This window comes from Lactuca serriola, chromosome 6, assembly GCF_051521515.1.
Source record: "Lactuca serriola cultivar US96UC23 chromosome 6, Lser_US96UC23_V15, whole genome shotgun sequence".
Lineage (NCBI taxonomy): Eukaryota > Viridiplantae > Streptophyta > Magnoliopsida > Asterales > Asteraceae > Lactuca > Lactuca serriola.
Genome location: NC_136413.1, coordinates 82225074 through 82241462, shown reverse-complemented (window position 1 = coordinate 82241462; position 16389 = coordinate 82225074). Strand labels below are relative to the sequence as shown.

General features: G+C 38.5%; 1 pseudogene; it reads right to left on the bottom strand.

The window, feature by feature from the left end:
- Window positions 1–12379: 12379 nt before the first annotated feature.
- Window positions 12380–15144, bottom strand: LOC145059957 (putative glucan endo-1,3-beta-glucosidase GVI pseudogene; annotated as a pseudogene).
- Window positions 15145–16389: the final 1245 nt, after the last annotated feature.

Below are 16389 nucleotides of genomic sequence, written 5' to 3'. Positions count from 1 at the left end.
AATTGTAACATCCAAATTTCCAGGTATTATGTTTGATCATTTAAATGGGAGGAACACGACGAGTTGGGGCGTAGACTCGTCGAGTAGGATTGCATGTGCTAACAGAATTAATGAACGGACTCGACGAGTCGGAAAGGATGGACTCGACGAGTCCGCGCTGTGGATTGAAACCCTAATTCTCGGGGTCTGTGCCCTATTTAAAGGCCTTTATGGCCTCCATTTGCGTCCACTTCACCCCTAAGAAACCCTAGAGAGCAGAGAGATCGTTTGTGGTGCAAGAGGAAGGCTAATTCACCATTTCTTGTTTGTTTTAGCAAGAAGGAAGGAGGTAGAACAAGCTAAGTGGGTTGAGGAGCTTGGATCCACTTCTATTTGATCAGAGGAAGCTGTTGGAGGTAACAATCTGTGCCATTCTCGTGTTTATAATGATTCTAGTGAAATCTAGGGTTTTCTTTATGCCTCTTTTAGTTGAAGCTGGAGTATGTGAGGTCCCAAGGCGAGTTGGTTCATAGATCTGGACCTTAAGAGGTCCAGAAAGTCCTTACCACTTTGCTTTATGCCATACCTTTTGAGTTATGAGCCTAGGAGGCCATTTTAGAGGTTATTTCACCAAAAGAAGCTCGGGGTGTGTTGCATGTGTACCAAGATTCGACCTTTACATGATTATCATGCTTGGGAAGGTCAGATCTATAGATTAGAGAAGCAGATCTAACCTTAGAAGGTCATTTGTGTATGAACAAGGAAGTAACTTGCCGAGTTCATAAGTGGACTCGACGAGTTGAGTCGGGGTTGCCCCACGATTCGTGACAGGAGGAACCCGTTGAGTTGATGGATGACTCGATGATCCAAGAGAGGCTAGCAAGATTCAGAGGACCCGCATGGACTCGCCGAGTCGCCCTTGTGCACTCGAAGAGTCGGGTCAAAGTTTGGCCGTTGACTTTCGTTGACCTTAGGGTTCTGGTCAAGACTGATTCAAGAGAGTTTAGGGAGGGGTATGATGGCCTTCTACCCAATCTTTAGAGATGAGACTATGAGAGAGTATTGATCGGGGATGTTATTTGAATGATAGGAAGAGGCTAGGTCGGGACGTTGAGCACGAGAGTTATCCGACTTCATTGAGGTGAGTCTTCTCACTATACTGTACCTGGAAGGGTACCTATGTGTGACCGGAAGGTCTTGTATGCTATGAGATGTATGTGCTATATGTTGTTATGATGTGTTATGAATGTTATGAATTTACGTTGTTACACCACCATATGAGATGTAACATCCCGATGTCAAGGAAATTTCAATTTCAACCCTATGTTTGTATGTTATTGCAATTTTGATCCTTGAGTTGAGGAAGGTTGCTAGATTGGCCAATTGTGGCAATTTCGTAATTTTACCCAAGTGGAGTACGTTAAGCGTACGTTGGCGTACTAGGGCGATCCCTAGTACGATGGGCGTATACCTCATACATAGGGCGTATGTGAAGAGAGGGGAAACCCTAATTTTTAGGGTTTGGTTCATATTTAAACCTCATTATAGCCTCATATCTCATTCTTCTTCAGCCTCCCTCTGTGAAAAACGTCTTCAAGCAACCCTAAGTGAGAAAGTACATATTTGATCCCACAGGAGTGTTTTAGAGGTGTGTTTGAAGAAAAAGAAGGTGGTGAGAAGATCTTGGAAGCAGTTTGGATCTAAGATTCCCTCCTTGTTTTCAACCTCCGGGAGGTAAAAAGCTTGAAACTTTATCACTTTATCTTGTAGATCGAGACATTTCATTCCATTAAGTTACTTTTTGTCCCAAAATGATGATTCTTGAGCATGGAATATTCTTGACTCAATAAGTCGTCCTTTCAGACCTTAGGAAGGGTCTTAAGTCATAAAAATGTGGTCTTGATGGTTGGTTTTGCTACATGCATTCTTTAAAAGGTCTTAATGCATCAAGATGTTGCACATTAGGGTATTGGGCATTTAATGGACATGCAAAGTCATAAAGTTGGAAACTTTATGCCTCTTAAGGGTAATTTAGCCTTGGATCTGAAAGTTGGACATGAGAGCTTAAGGCAATAAGCTCTTATTGAAGATTTGGGAAGTCTGGGCGTACGCCCTATGTAACCTAGAGTACACAGCGCGTACGTAGTCAACCATCCCAATTGTGGTCAAGACTTAAGTAGTCCCCATGTACCATCAAAGTACGCCCCGCGTACGAAGCTGAGTTGACTTTGACCAACTGTGACTTAAGGGTATTTTGGGTATTTGAGGAATAGTTGAGTCTTGGTCTCTATCTGTTGAATAGGTGACATGTAGAGCCGATATTTGAAGCAGTTATCGTTCAACTTTTCGTCAGACTGTGAGGTGAGTCTTCCTCACTATACTTACAAATCAAAGGCACCAAGGCCGACCCAATGGATTGTATATCATGTTATATGATAATATGTTTTTATACTGTAGAAATCTGTTAGATCGGTATCATGGTATATAGGATGTTAGCATGCGGTAGTGATTTGTAAATCTACCTGTTTTTCTGATGCCTGGTTATATGTTTATATGTTATGAGTATGTCGATATGTTATGGTTGGTTAGGTTGAGACGATCTAGCTTTGTGCTGAAGGCCAAGATACCCAGGGTGATCTGGATAGACTGAAGGTCCTGCGTGGCGGTCCAGTTATGTCGAAGGCTCGGGAGCGATCCAGATGGGCTGTAGGCCCTACGAGGCGGTCCAGTCAGGCTGAAGGCTCAGTTATGCATGTTGTTGTTTGATATGTTTTATGTGGTGGTAGTCTGGGGAAAACTCACTAAGCTTTGGCTTACGGTTTTAGTTTACTATTTCAGGTACTTCTAATGATCGCGGGAAGGCAAAGGCGTGACCGTACATATCCTCATGTTTCATGTACTTATGGTTTTTGGATACTCTGATATTGATAGACATGTTGGAAACAATGATTTTGTAAACATTTTATGATTATGGGTTGTTTTGTAAAGTTTAAAATTATTATGATTTTTGAGACGTTACATTAGATATGACAAGGAAAGGTTCCATTCTTATTTTACTTGAAGGTTTTTGGGTTGTGAAGCTTATGTAAGACAAAAAGCTTCTAGAAAACTCAAACCAATATTAAATTCATATTTGTAGGATACCCTAAAGATTGTTTAGGTTATTACTTCTATATTCTCTGTGAGAATAAAAAATTTATTTCTCAAAGAGATGCTTTCTTAGAAAGAAAGATCCTATTGGACGAAGAAAGTGGGAGGCATGTGGAACTTGAAAAATATCAAGAACCACAGCCTGATGCAACACAAATTGGCACCAATACACAACAAGAAATTGTTGAACCTGAACAAATAGTTGTTCATGAATCTGATCAAACACAAGGCGTTCACATATTTTATAGAATTCGTCAAGAACAAGAAAGACATCGACTCCTATCATAGTTCTTTCTGCACATTACCGCTCCGTGGGCAACGATCAAAACTGAAATACATTACTACAGAAAAATGCTCTACGAAAGAGAGCAATCTCAGCTGAAAGCAAGCTTAATTAGGGGTAAGGCAACATGGCTTAGTACAAAGACTAGGAATGGGATCGATCAGAGAGACTTCTTTGATCTTTTACCCCTGAATTTAGAGAAAGAACTTATTTGAAGGTAGTTGCAGTTTGCCCGGGAGTAGTTGTCGGAAAGGTGTCACCTTGTTTGAAATAGATCTGAGAGATATGAATTTCTCATTGACAAATGTTTCTTTATGGGTTCCAATGAACCCATCAATAACCAGAATGTTATGTCAAATTCTTAATTTGAAAAAAAAATGACTTGAAGCCATGTGTAACACCTCGATTTTTAAATATTACATTTTAACCCTTGAAGTGAAATTTGTTTGCAAAAGGGTCCCATGTGGCATTTTGGATAAGGGGGTGTGCCTGCTTGAGTATGCTGGGCGTACTCTTGTGGTACGCTGAGCATACTCTGGCTAGGAAAAACCCTAATGATTTAGGGTTTGAGCCCTATATAGTCATCTTTATGACTCAATACCCCTTCCCCTCCTCAGCCTTCATCTGGAAAATCATTCCTTAGCCAACCCCAATCCTCTCAAGTGCATTTTTGAGCTTTGGTGTATATTTTGGTGTCCTTGAAGGAGCAAGTTGGAAGAGAAGATCATCCTTGAATAGTGGAACACTTTGGATCTAGGATTCTACCATCTTTTGTCACCCTTTGGAGGTATAAAGTTCCGAACTTGATATTGATGTCATCTAGATCTTGTTAACCTTAGATTTGTGGTTATTTTGTTAACCTCAGACGATTGGGAGTGTCTTGAAGCATAAAAATGGGATCTTGGATGTGATATTTAGCCCATGCATGTATTAGAGGGTCTTATTGGGTTAAGAACATAAGGTTTTGGAAATTAAGCATCTTATAGCCATGCAAAGTCATAAAATTGGAAACTTTATGACTTAGGACATCATTTTGGGCTTAGATCTGAGTTTTGGGAGGAAGAGCTTAATGGAATAAGCTCTTAATGGCATTTTGGGATTGGACAGCGTACGTTGGGCGTACCTGGAGGCACAATGCACGTACGCGGTCAGCGCCCCGTTTCTTCGTAAAAAAATCAGAGTACGCTGGGCGTACCCTGATGTGGAGAAATGTTGACTTTTGTTGACTTCGTTGACCGTTGATTTTTTCGACCAAGTTTGACATTAGGTCAAACTTGACGGTTTCTATTGGTGCTTAAGATTTTATTGGTTCTAATGTTAGTGGATCCGCGGGAGCAAGCAGTGTAGCAGGGAGCGTATCACGGTGTTCTTAGGTTTCTTCATTTTAGGTGAGTTTTGCCTCATTGTACCGTGAGTCGAAGGCACCAATGCCAACCCACTAGGTTTGGTTATCTGTTAGTAGAAGGATGCATTAAGGACTGTATATAGTCATGTAGGATAGATTGGGGACTCTTGGTCTAGGCTCTCTTACCTGTTCTTTGTTTGGTTGTGGTTCAAGAGTAGGATCACCTATCCGGGTGGCTATCTCACCACTAAATATATATGGTCATGCATTCCTTGGATTTTGAAACTTAGTATGTTGATATGTTGTAGTGATCTGTTAAATCTGTATTTTGGTATCGAGTATGTTGTTATGTTGTAGTGATCTGTTAGATCTGTATCCTGGTATCGAGTATACTGTTATGCTGTAGTAATCTGTTAGATCTGTATCCTGGTATCGAGTATACTGTTATGTTGTAGTGATCTGTTAGATCTGTATCCAGGTACTGTTTGTAGTCATGTACGATAGCATGAGAACTCTTGATCCAGGCTTTCTTTCTTGTTCCTTGTTTGGTTGTGGCTCTAGAGTAGGATCATCTGTTCGGGTGGCTATCTCACCTCTGGTTCTTATGGTTATGCATTTCATGGAGGATGGTTGGTAGCAGGATTGTATGTTGTGAGAAGACTTGTAGGCAGCAGTGAGTTGTATGTTTGATGTTTGCCTATATTATGTGCCTACTTGATCCTTGTTTGTTTATATGTTGACATATGGTAGTGGTGGGTTGAGGCGACTCTGATTTGTGTTGTAGGCCAAGATACCCGGTGTGTGTCGGTTGTAAGTCGTAGACACGGAGGCTCTAGAAGAGCGGTTGGGTTGAGGTGTTAGGCCAACAAAACCTAGGTATTCCAGCTCGATGGCTGATTGGACCCATTGCATGTTGGCATTCTAGTCCGAGGACTGATTGGGCATGAACATTCCAACCTTGAGGTTGTGGGCCGTTATGCTTGTTTATATGTTTATCATATGGGGTATTTTGGGGAAAAATCACTAAGCTTATTGCTTACCCAATTGTTAACTTTTGTTGACTCTGTTGACTGTTGACTTTTTGACCAATTTTGACTTTAGGTCAAACTTGAGGGTTTTGATTGATTGTTAAGATTTTATTGGTTCTAATGTTAGTGGACACACGGGAGCAAGCAGTGTAGCAGGGAGCGTATCACGGTGTTCTTGGGTTTCTTCATTTTAGGTGAGTTTCGCCTTATTATACCATAGGTCGAAGGCACCAATGTCGACCCACTAGTTTTGGTTATCTGTTAGTAGAAGGATTCCTTAGGGACTGTATATAGTCATGTAGGATAGACTGAGGACTCTTGTTCTAGGCTCTCTTACATGTTCCTTGTTTGGTTGTGGTTCTAAAGTAGGATCACCTGTCAAGGTGGCTATCTCACCTTTGAATATATACGGTCATGCAATCCTTGGATTTTGATACTTAGTATGTTGCTAAGCTGTAGCGATCTATTAGATATGTATTATGGTATCGAGTATGTTGTTATGTTATAGTGATCACTTAGATCTGTATCTTGGTATCGATTTTGTTGTTATGTTGTAGTGATTTGTTAGATCTGTATCCTGGTATCGAGTATGCTGTTATGTTGTAGTGATCTGTCAGATTTGTATCCTGGTATCGAGTATGGTGTTATGCTGTAGTGATATGTTAGATCTGTATCCTGGTATCGAGTATGTTGTGTTGCCATAGTGATTTGTATAACCGTGTGTTATCTGTACCTTTCGGTTATCATCTGTTGGAGTGCCCTAAGGACTATCTGTGGTCATGTAGGATAGCCTGAGAACTCTTGATCTAGTCTTTCTTAAATGTTCCTTGTTTGGTTGTGGCTCTAGAATAGGATCATCTGTTTGGGTGGCTATCTTACCTCTGGTTCTTATGGTTATGCATTTCATGGAGGATGGTTGGTAGCAGGATTGTATGTTGTGAGAAGACTTGTAGGCAACAGTGATTTGTATGTTTGATGTTTGCTTATATTATGTGTCTACTTGATCCTTGTTTGTTTATATGTTGACATATGGTAGTGGTGGGTTGAGGCGGCTCTGCTTTGTTTTGTAGGCCAAGATACTCGGTGCGGGCCGGTTGTAAGCCGTAGGTACGAAGGCTCTAGAAGAGCAGTTGGGTTGAGTTGTTAGGCCAACAAACCCTGGGTATTCCAACCCGATTATTGATTGGACTCGTTGCATGTTGGCATTCCAGTCTGAGGATTGATTGGGCCTGGGCATTCCAACCGAGAGGTTGTGGGCCGTTATGCATGTTTATATGTTTATCGTATGGGGTATTTTGGGGGAAACTCACTAAGCTTATTTCTTACCTAGTTGTTTATGGTTCAGGTGTCATCGATGATTATGGGAAGGCGAAGGCGGGACTATACACACTCATTAGTAGGAATGAGGATTTCACGTTCATCATAATACTCCGATTTCATTAATTGTAACTGAGAATAAATGGTTTATCTTATAATGGTTTTTAATTGAAGAGTTTGAATTTAAATAAAAATGAAAATTTTTGGCCGTGAAATGGGGATGTTTCTGAAGGGTTATGAGCATTCTAACACTCCTATGGTGTACATGCAACCCTAGAAACCTTGGATCTATGTTTTCTCTGTTATACATGCAAATATGATTTTTCCAAGGTTCTCATCCTAACTAACATACTATGGGGTACTTGTAATATAAAACTTAGTGGGATGACATACCTTTTTCTTGTGGTTGATTCCTTGGAGCTTCAAGAGCCTAGCACCAATAATGTGGATGCCTCAAGTGGAATCACAAATCACCAAAATACCTTGGAAAAATTGAGAGAATAGTAATCACACTAGAAATTGGTCCACTCTTGTTCACTCACACACTAGTGCCATTTCATGTGCCAAAGACCTCTTTATATAGTATGGAGGATTATGGTTACATTCACGTAAACCCTAATACCCATGACCTTTCATTTCCATAGGATCCATGGATTAAAAACTCCATGGACTATCTATGCACGCTTAGCCCATCCTAAATGAACTTGGCCCATTCTATATATATATATATATATATATATATATATATATATATATATATATAAGATTCCATATTTAATTAGTTCCTTTTGATCACTAAATTAGTTCTAAATTAATTCTTGATCAATACTAATGTAACGACCCAATTTTCACGTCCAAAAATTTCGTTTTTAAAACATTACTTTAGAAAACATTAATAATTAAAAACATTGTTTGAACAAATCACATCACAACGTAACCCATGTCTAAAAGCCAATTCATACAACCAATCGAAATATCAGAGTATAAATCCTAGAGAAATCTCGTAAATGCGGAAACCAGTGTGTGTGCATGATGTGCCGCTACCGCGCCAACTCCTTCCCCTTTGATGAAGAGGTACCTGAAACCAAACTGTAAACTGTAAGCACAAAGCTTAGTGAGTTCCCCCATCGTACCACATACCATACAAACACATAACACACATGCTGCCAGGCTATTCTGGGGTGCCTGACTACCCGGTACGGCCATTCTGGGGTGCCGACTACCCGTGCGGCCATTTTGGGGTGTCGTCCTACCCGTGTCAAGCCATTCTGGGGTGCTGACTACCCATGTCAAGCTATTCTGGGGTGCTGACTGCCCATCGGTCCTAACAACCGATCCTCGGGGACTATTTCACCCCTACTGCTACTTACACATATATCATACATAACATATTATCAGACATATCTGGGGTGTCTGGGCTACCCTTCGGTCCTAACAATCGAACTCGGGGACTGGTCCCCTCCTACTACCTCTATCGCATATAACATAACAAACCAGCATGCAAACATATCATCACGTACTGTCAGACATTTCTGGGGTGTCTGAACTACCCTTCGGTCCTAACAACTGATCTCTACTTCTATCACATATACATATCATGCTAGCATATAACATATCAGGTAGTAGCAAACCTAGATGATATCACAAAGACAATCATCTAACATACGACTCCTACTGGTGGGCCGGCATTGTGGCCGTAGACCCACCGCTACTGGAAGGTAACTCACCTCGAAGTAGTTGCTGATCTAATCGGGAACTGTCGGTCTACTGCTGCTGCTGCTCCGGAAATCCTCCGGCTGTAATTCCCACAACATACTCAATCAAACACTGCTAACTGTCCTTTGGGTAAAATGACCATTTTACCCCTGATCATGCCCTAAGTCAAAGTCAGAGTCAACTTTCAGTTGACCCAACTCGCCGAGTTGGCTCGCCAACTCACCGAGTTCCCTGTCCAATCGACTGATCTGGATCCCGTCTCTACTCGTCGAGTTAGGTGTTGACTCGACAAGTTCTCCTTCCAAACTGATATTCAAGTCCATCCTACTCGCCGAGTTCATCTTCATCCGATGAACACTTATGCTGCGACTCGCCGAGTTGTAAGAACAACTCGCCGAGTCTGATCTTGATCTAAGGAGATTGCCTTGAACTCGCCAAGTCAGGGCAATGACTCGCCGAGTTCCTTCATGGATGAGTTCGACTTCCAACTCACTGAGTCACACCCTGTGACTCACTACTCTACTCGACACAACGAAAAAGGGACAAACTCGGAGACTCGCGAGCAGACTCGCCGAGTCAGATGAACGACTCGCCGAGTCGTTACCATGCAGTCTCTATATGGTCGATTTTGCTTGAATCCAGCTTATGCTATCCACAGATTTGGGTTCCTAGAGCATGAATAACACGTAAAGTTTCCAACTTTACATGTAGATACTCACTAATGAGGGTTTTAGGGCTCAAAATGCACCAAAAATGGTAGATCTAGGATGTACATGCAACATGGGTCCATAAAGGCAGTAGATCCAAGCTCCTGGAGCTCGATCTCACCTAGATTTAGGAGTTACCCAGCTTATTACGAGTCCACAAGCATACATAAGCTTAGAAATGGATCAAAAGGGCTCTAATGGACTTATAAGGAACAATAAGCATGAAAACAGAGGGGAAAATCAAGTTTTACCTCAAGGGAAACTCTGAGATTGCTCAAAGATGGCTGACCTCCTCTTCTTCTTCTTGATCCACTCTTCTCCCTTCTCCAAAACTTCAAAACACACAAGGAATGCTTCAAACTCTCAAGGAATAAAGCTTTGAACGAGGGGGGGGGGGGGGCTCTGAGGGTGAATAGGGCGGAGTTGGGGCGCAAATGATCGTTTAAATAGGGTGCAAACCCTTGGAAATTAGGGTTTCATCAGACAGCGCGGACTCGCCGAGTCCATAATATGGAATCGCCGAGTCGCCAACTTAAACGCGTCCCAAGTCTCGTCTCTACTCGGCGAGTCGGGCCTCCAACTCGCCGAGTCCAAGGCCAAAATACAAAATACTCAGATATATCTTACATACCAGGAACCAGGTGCTACAACTAATTAGATAATATAATTTCATATTAATATATTATAACTTGTAATATATTAATAAACCATAGACATACTATTCTCAAAAGACTATTCATACAAATTGTTCCGGTGAAGTGCAACCAAATGGACCATGCTACTCTCGGGTCGAGTACATACCAATAATAGTTATGGGCTTAGACATCTAATCCAACAGTTTCACTATGAACGCTGAGATGCAATCCGATGCATGAAAACCAAGTTTGGGACTTGGTTGATCCCCCCCCCCCCCCCTAGTAAGATTGTAAGGAGTATGTGGGTCTTCAGGAAGCAGACTGACATGTATAGTAATATACACACATTTAAAGTAAGACTTATTGCAAAAGTTTTCACTCAGACTCGTGGGATTGACTATGACGAAACCTCATATTACCTTATCTTACCTACCACACCTTATTTAAATAGATTAAAAAATCAAGCGAAAAATAGTCTTTTTAGATAAGATAGGGACTAAGCGTACAACAAAAACAAACGGTAGAGACCTTTCGAGTTAAAAATAAGTTAGGGACCAAACATACAAATTACCCTAAACCATAGGGACCATTCATGTAATTTACTCAAAGAGGAATGAATCATCATTTGATCTTGGAAATAACCACTTGGAAAACAATGATGCTCAAGAATTTATGCATGGAATTGCTAGTTCTTTTATAATGTATTTAGACTGGATTTCATTTCTATATTACTATCTTTGTTGTTTTATTGAAACATGGACTTTTTCTAACAAGTAACTGTTGTTTTTTCTTTCCTTTTTGGTTTTGTACATAACTCATATTACAAAATGTTATTGGTTTCTTTGGTGTGTACATTTAGAGACAATTTTGTAAAGGAGGATTGTTTCTATAGTTTATTCCATGGATAGACTAGAAATGGATGGTTGGTTGATTGTGTAATGTTGGGTATGATGCAAATGTTGATATACTATTAGATTCAATGAATGTAATAATATGTAATTTCTGGTAAATATGCATCTTTGTTGTTGAATTTATTAATATGTATCCTTGAACATATTATATATAGTGTCCCAGACTCATAAGTCGTAACCCAAGGGCAAAATTGCCAGAAAACCACCAAACCCAATCTTCCACTATACCACTCTATTCTTGAAACCTATGAAGCACATAAACTTCAATTTGGTCGTCGTTCCTGTATCCGATACGTCGTGGAAATGGATACGCCATGGAAACGTTTCCATGACGTATCTTGTAAACACGAAACGTTTCTTTGCAGTTTCCACCAAGTTTCCATTTTTTTAAGGTTTTGCATGGGCTTTTTCAGTCCAAAAAAGTCTAATAGGCTATATTAATAGACTCTTAACTTATTACTCTACAAGACTAAGCCGATCAACTCTCAACTCTGTCTTGTCTACTGCTTTGCCAAATACGATCACGGTGATCACCAAACACACGAATAGACAATCACAGTGATTACGAAACAGAAGAAGAAGATCACCAAATCATTCACCAATTAATTAAGAAATCAGAGACCGATTTTGATGGCTTCTCAAGAGTAAGAAAGACAGTCACAAGGATCATCATCAACAATAGACCAACCTCCATTGTGGGACTATGTGACAAAGTTGGAAAAACTTGTTGGAGCAGAAGGATGTTGGAAATTCAAGTGTAACCTTTGCAGTGAAACCTGACAAGGATCATATTATAGAGTTAGAGCACATTTGTTTGGTATAAAAGGTAATCTACTACTCAATTTAGTGTGTGTGTCTGTGTGATTTTTTCTTTTGTGTGTAACTATTTTTGGTTGTTGGTGTGAGATCTTTCTTATATGGGTGTTGTAAGGTTGTTTATGAAGTCTGGTTTCATCTTTTTGTTTACAAATATTATGTTTATAGGGTGCTTTTATTGTTTTACATTATCTTGGAATTTTTGTTGGTGAATTTTGTTTTGGTAGATATTGTGATTGGTATTGGTAAAAAGTAAGGTTTGGTTTTGAGTATTTTACATACCTTTTGTCCACTAAACCTAGAATTTTCGTCTATTAGTTTTATTTATTCAATAAGTCATGACTTTTAAACTTTAAAATTATTCCCGATTTAATATTCTTCGCGAGTTCAAAAACAAAATAAAAAAAACGATACTGAAAACCATAGAAACACCCCACAATAGATTGTAATTCATGAACTACAATTCCTTTTTCAATTACAATTCTTCACACAATAATTAAATTTACATTCTTGATCAATTTCTATACATAGTTAAAAATCAACATAATACACTTCAGTCATGTCTGGATTGAACAAGCCAAAATGTTGTTCGACCCTTGGATCCTTTTGGTTCTCGTTAAAAAGTGCAAAAACATATGTCTCCACATTCTTGTCAGGCTTCTTAGGAGTACCAGAACCACGCACGTGGTTCAAAAGATTCTGATTATAGGTCCGAGCCAGTTCAGTCGTCGTGAAATCACCATTCCCTTGTGACGGCCACCCACTCTCACAAATCACCACCTCAACACCACCTGCACCAACCTTTTCCAATGCGGAGTAAACCGCATCAACCATGGCATCGAACATATTCTTGTACCCCAGACTTCCATCTCTCACTACAACATCAGGAGAGGTGAATAACACAAACGGTAATTGAATTGAACTTGGTTCATGGATGTAAGAAAAGTAAGGGTACGCAATGATCAAAAGTGGGAAACCGTTGTTAGCTAAGAAACATGCGATCTGTTCGATTGCAGGCTTGACATCACCTGAAAAATCTCCAGTTGAAGGAGGAGATGAACTTTCTAGTGCATTAATCCCGACGGTTGTACTCACCGGAATTTGAAAAAGACTGAAGAATTGTAAAGCTGAGTTCATATTTTGCATCGCCGGGAACACCAAAGAATTCATATCACCTAGGATGACTTCATTACCAATGGATATGCAACGGAATTTGATTGTTTGTACGTACGGGATAATGTTGGTTTGTACCCATGCTTTTGCAAAGTTGATATCTCCTGCAAGAGTACCTACTTCTTGATTGAAGGTTCCAATGATCACTTGAATTCCGGAGTTTTGTAGAGCGTTAAGAACGTTGAGGTCGGGGCAAAAGATACGAATTCGTGATATGTTTCTTGACTTTAAGAGGGTTGCGACTTGGTCTGGAGAAGGGAGGTTGTCTCCCAATAATCCGTAGTTAATTCCGATACCATCGCCATCTGGGAATTAAAAGAAATCGAAATCATATTTACAAACATGAACGGTATTTAATGGTTTAAAAATATAGATTATGAAGATTGCTGAACACATCACCAGCTAGAGAACTTAAATGAATTATAAAAACACACAAGACACATATTGAAGGTAGAAATGAATCCATTTCGTAACTAGTTTTACTCGTGGACGTTGTGTGAAAAACTATTCTGCTATCATATATATATATATATATATATATATATATATATATATATATATATATATATATATATATATATATATATATATATATATATATATATATATATATATATATATAAAATTGGGTAAGACGAAAGTGGAATTTAATTAGGCATTAAAACATTCATTACAAATTAATTAGTTGGATTGTAATAATATTACTAATAATTAAATATGTAAATTATGAATGGATTTTGTTAAAATATATATATATATATATATATATATATATATATATATATATATATATATATATATATATATATATATATAAATTAAACAACCTAAAATAAAAAAGATTATATAATAGTTTAATTAGGCATTAAAACATACATTACAAACGAATTAGTTGGATTGGTGTAATATTACTAATAATTAAATATGTAAATTATGATCGGATTTTGTTAAAAATATATATTTTTAAATTAAGCAATTTAAAATAAAAAAGAATATATAATAGTTTTGGTGTTTATATATATATATATATATATATATATATATATATATATATATATATATAGGGTAAGGTTCAATAGAGAACCATAATTAACCAAGGAACCAATCTTTTTTTTTTAACTTTTAGAACTTATTTTTTTATCAAAAAAAAAACAAATACAGAAATTCATAACTTTTTATCTTTTTTCCAATGATATAAAATTCGAATTTTATTTATTTATTTATTTACGTCAAAATCACAATGTGAATCTTTGAAAATTCACAACGTGAATACGGATTCACACGGTGAATCCGAAAAATATTTTTCACATTCACAATGTTAATATATGAATTTAGATATTTTTAGATTTTTTTTTCGATAATATATATATATATATATATATATATATATATATATATATATATATAGAGAGAGAGAGAGAGAGAGAGAGAGAGAGAGAGTGTCCCTTTGTGAACAGGCCTTGTTATCATTGGTGGGGAATTTTTTTTGTTTTTTTTTCTTTGGAGTTTCGACTTTTAACCCTTTTTAATTCTTTTTTTGTTACGCCTGTTCCCGAGTTTTTTTTTTTAATTCATTAAAGGAAAGGGAAGGAAAATTTTGACAGAAAGAAAGGGAAGTGAAGGAAAATATTTATTATTCCGTGTTCCCGAGTTCGAAGGAAATGAAAGAAAAATTTTAAGTTTTTGTGTTCCCGAGTTAGGAGGAAAAATAAATTAAAACTTAAAATTTTCCTTCCCCTCACTTTCTTCCCAAATTCGCCCAATTTGGGAGGAAAATTTAGAAGAAAAATATGACTCCAAAATCCTTCCCCTCCCCTCACTTTCCTTCCATTAATGAAACTCGGGAACACGATTTTCCTTCGACACCCTTCACTTTCCCTCAGTATCCTCCCATTTCTCTCCTTAAGTAGAACTCGGGAACAAGGCGTTAATGTCTTGAAGTTTCTGAAAACACGTGTTAAGAAGCCAATATACACCTTGTTACTTGTTACAGAAGCCAATAGAAACGAGATTAGTGCCCCACCGACTCAATATCCATCCGTCCATATACCTCTTTCTTCTTCCTTCACCGCCTTTGTCTCCATGTGTTTCTCTTCTATTCCCTATATATCTACTTCGATTTACTTTGTTCCTCCGGCATCTGGCTTTCGCCCCACCGACAGACTCATCAACGTCATTCGGCGGTAACCGAGGCATCAGCATCACCCAACTTTTTCTTTGCTAATGGCTTCTTCGGGGTCAAATCAATCTTTCCCTATCGACTCCAATTCTCCTTCTCTTCCTCTTTGACGGGTTCAAGGTTCTTCAATCATCTCCCCGCAAGGTGGAACCTGAACCTTCCACCTCTACAAACAAGGGGCCTTACCGATCGTCTCCAGTGAAGTCAGTGTTAGGTAACACCGTGATCGCTGTCGCTCATCGTCTCCATACATCTACAACTATTGATTTGAAATTCTGAGAGGTCTTGGTGTCAGGCGCCAATTTGTCACCTCTGTCCGACCCGATTTCATATTTTTTTGGTTCTCAAAGGCTATTAAATGTCTTCATGACAAAAACCCTTTCTGATGCATAATCATCACCAACCTCAGTTCTTGACACGAAGCAATTCTTCACGACTTTCAGAAGTAACAATTTCCTTGTGATTTTGGGATCAAGTCTAGGAATTTGCAGTCGTCGGGTCGGGTAAGCACAAATGGACCCGGATATCCTCGACCTTCTATGGATGCTTTGGCTTTGAGTGAGATGGGATAACAAAGATGGGGCTAATCGCTTTGCTTATAAGGTGGAAACTCCAATATTGCCTAATAGAGTTGTTGAAAGTCGGTAGCTTCCTAAATAGGTAATTGAGATTTTATATTATGCTATAAATATATTCACAAAATCAAGGTAATAATCTAAACTTTTTTTTATCTTGAGAATCATATCACTTAACACATTGGTATTAAATTTGGTTTTTATCCGGAACTGAACAAAAAAAATTGAGATTTTTAAATTATTTTGGCAGCGATATGCTTCAAAAAATTTCATACGTTTCCTTCATGGGTACATTTTATTCTTTACCTTAATTTCCATATTTACTTACTTAATATGATATGTTTATAGGTGATCAGAGTGACGAAGAGAGCAATACGTATATGGTGGCTCTGTCAAGCACGTGGAAACCAAAGAATGCAAAAGGGGAATAAATATAAAAAGCAAACCCATCAAAAAAAAAAAATTCCACCAATGATAGAACAGATTTTTCTTTTCTTTCAAATTCAATCATCAATTGATTAATTATATGCATAAATTACTCTGCCCGTCTCATTTTTGGATGAATTGGTTAAATG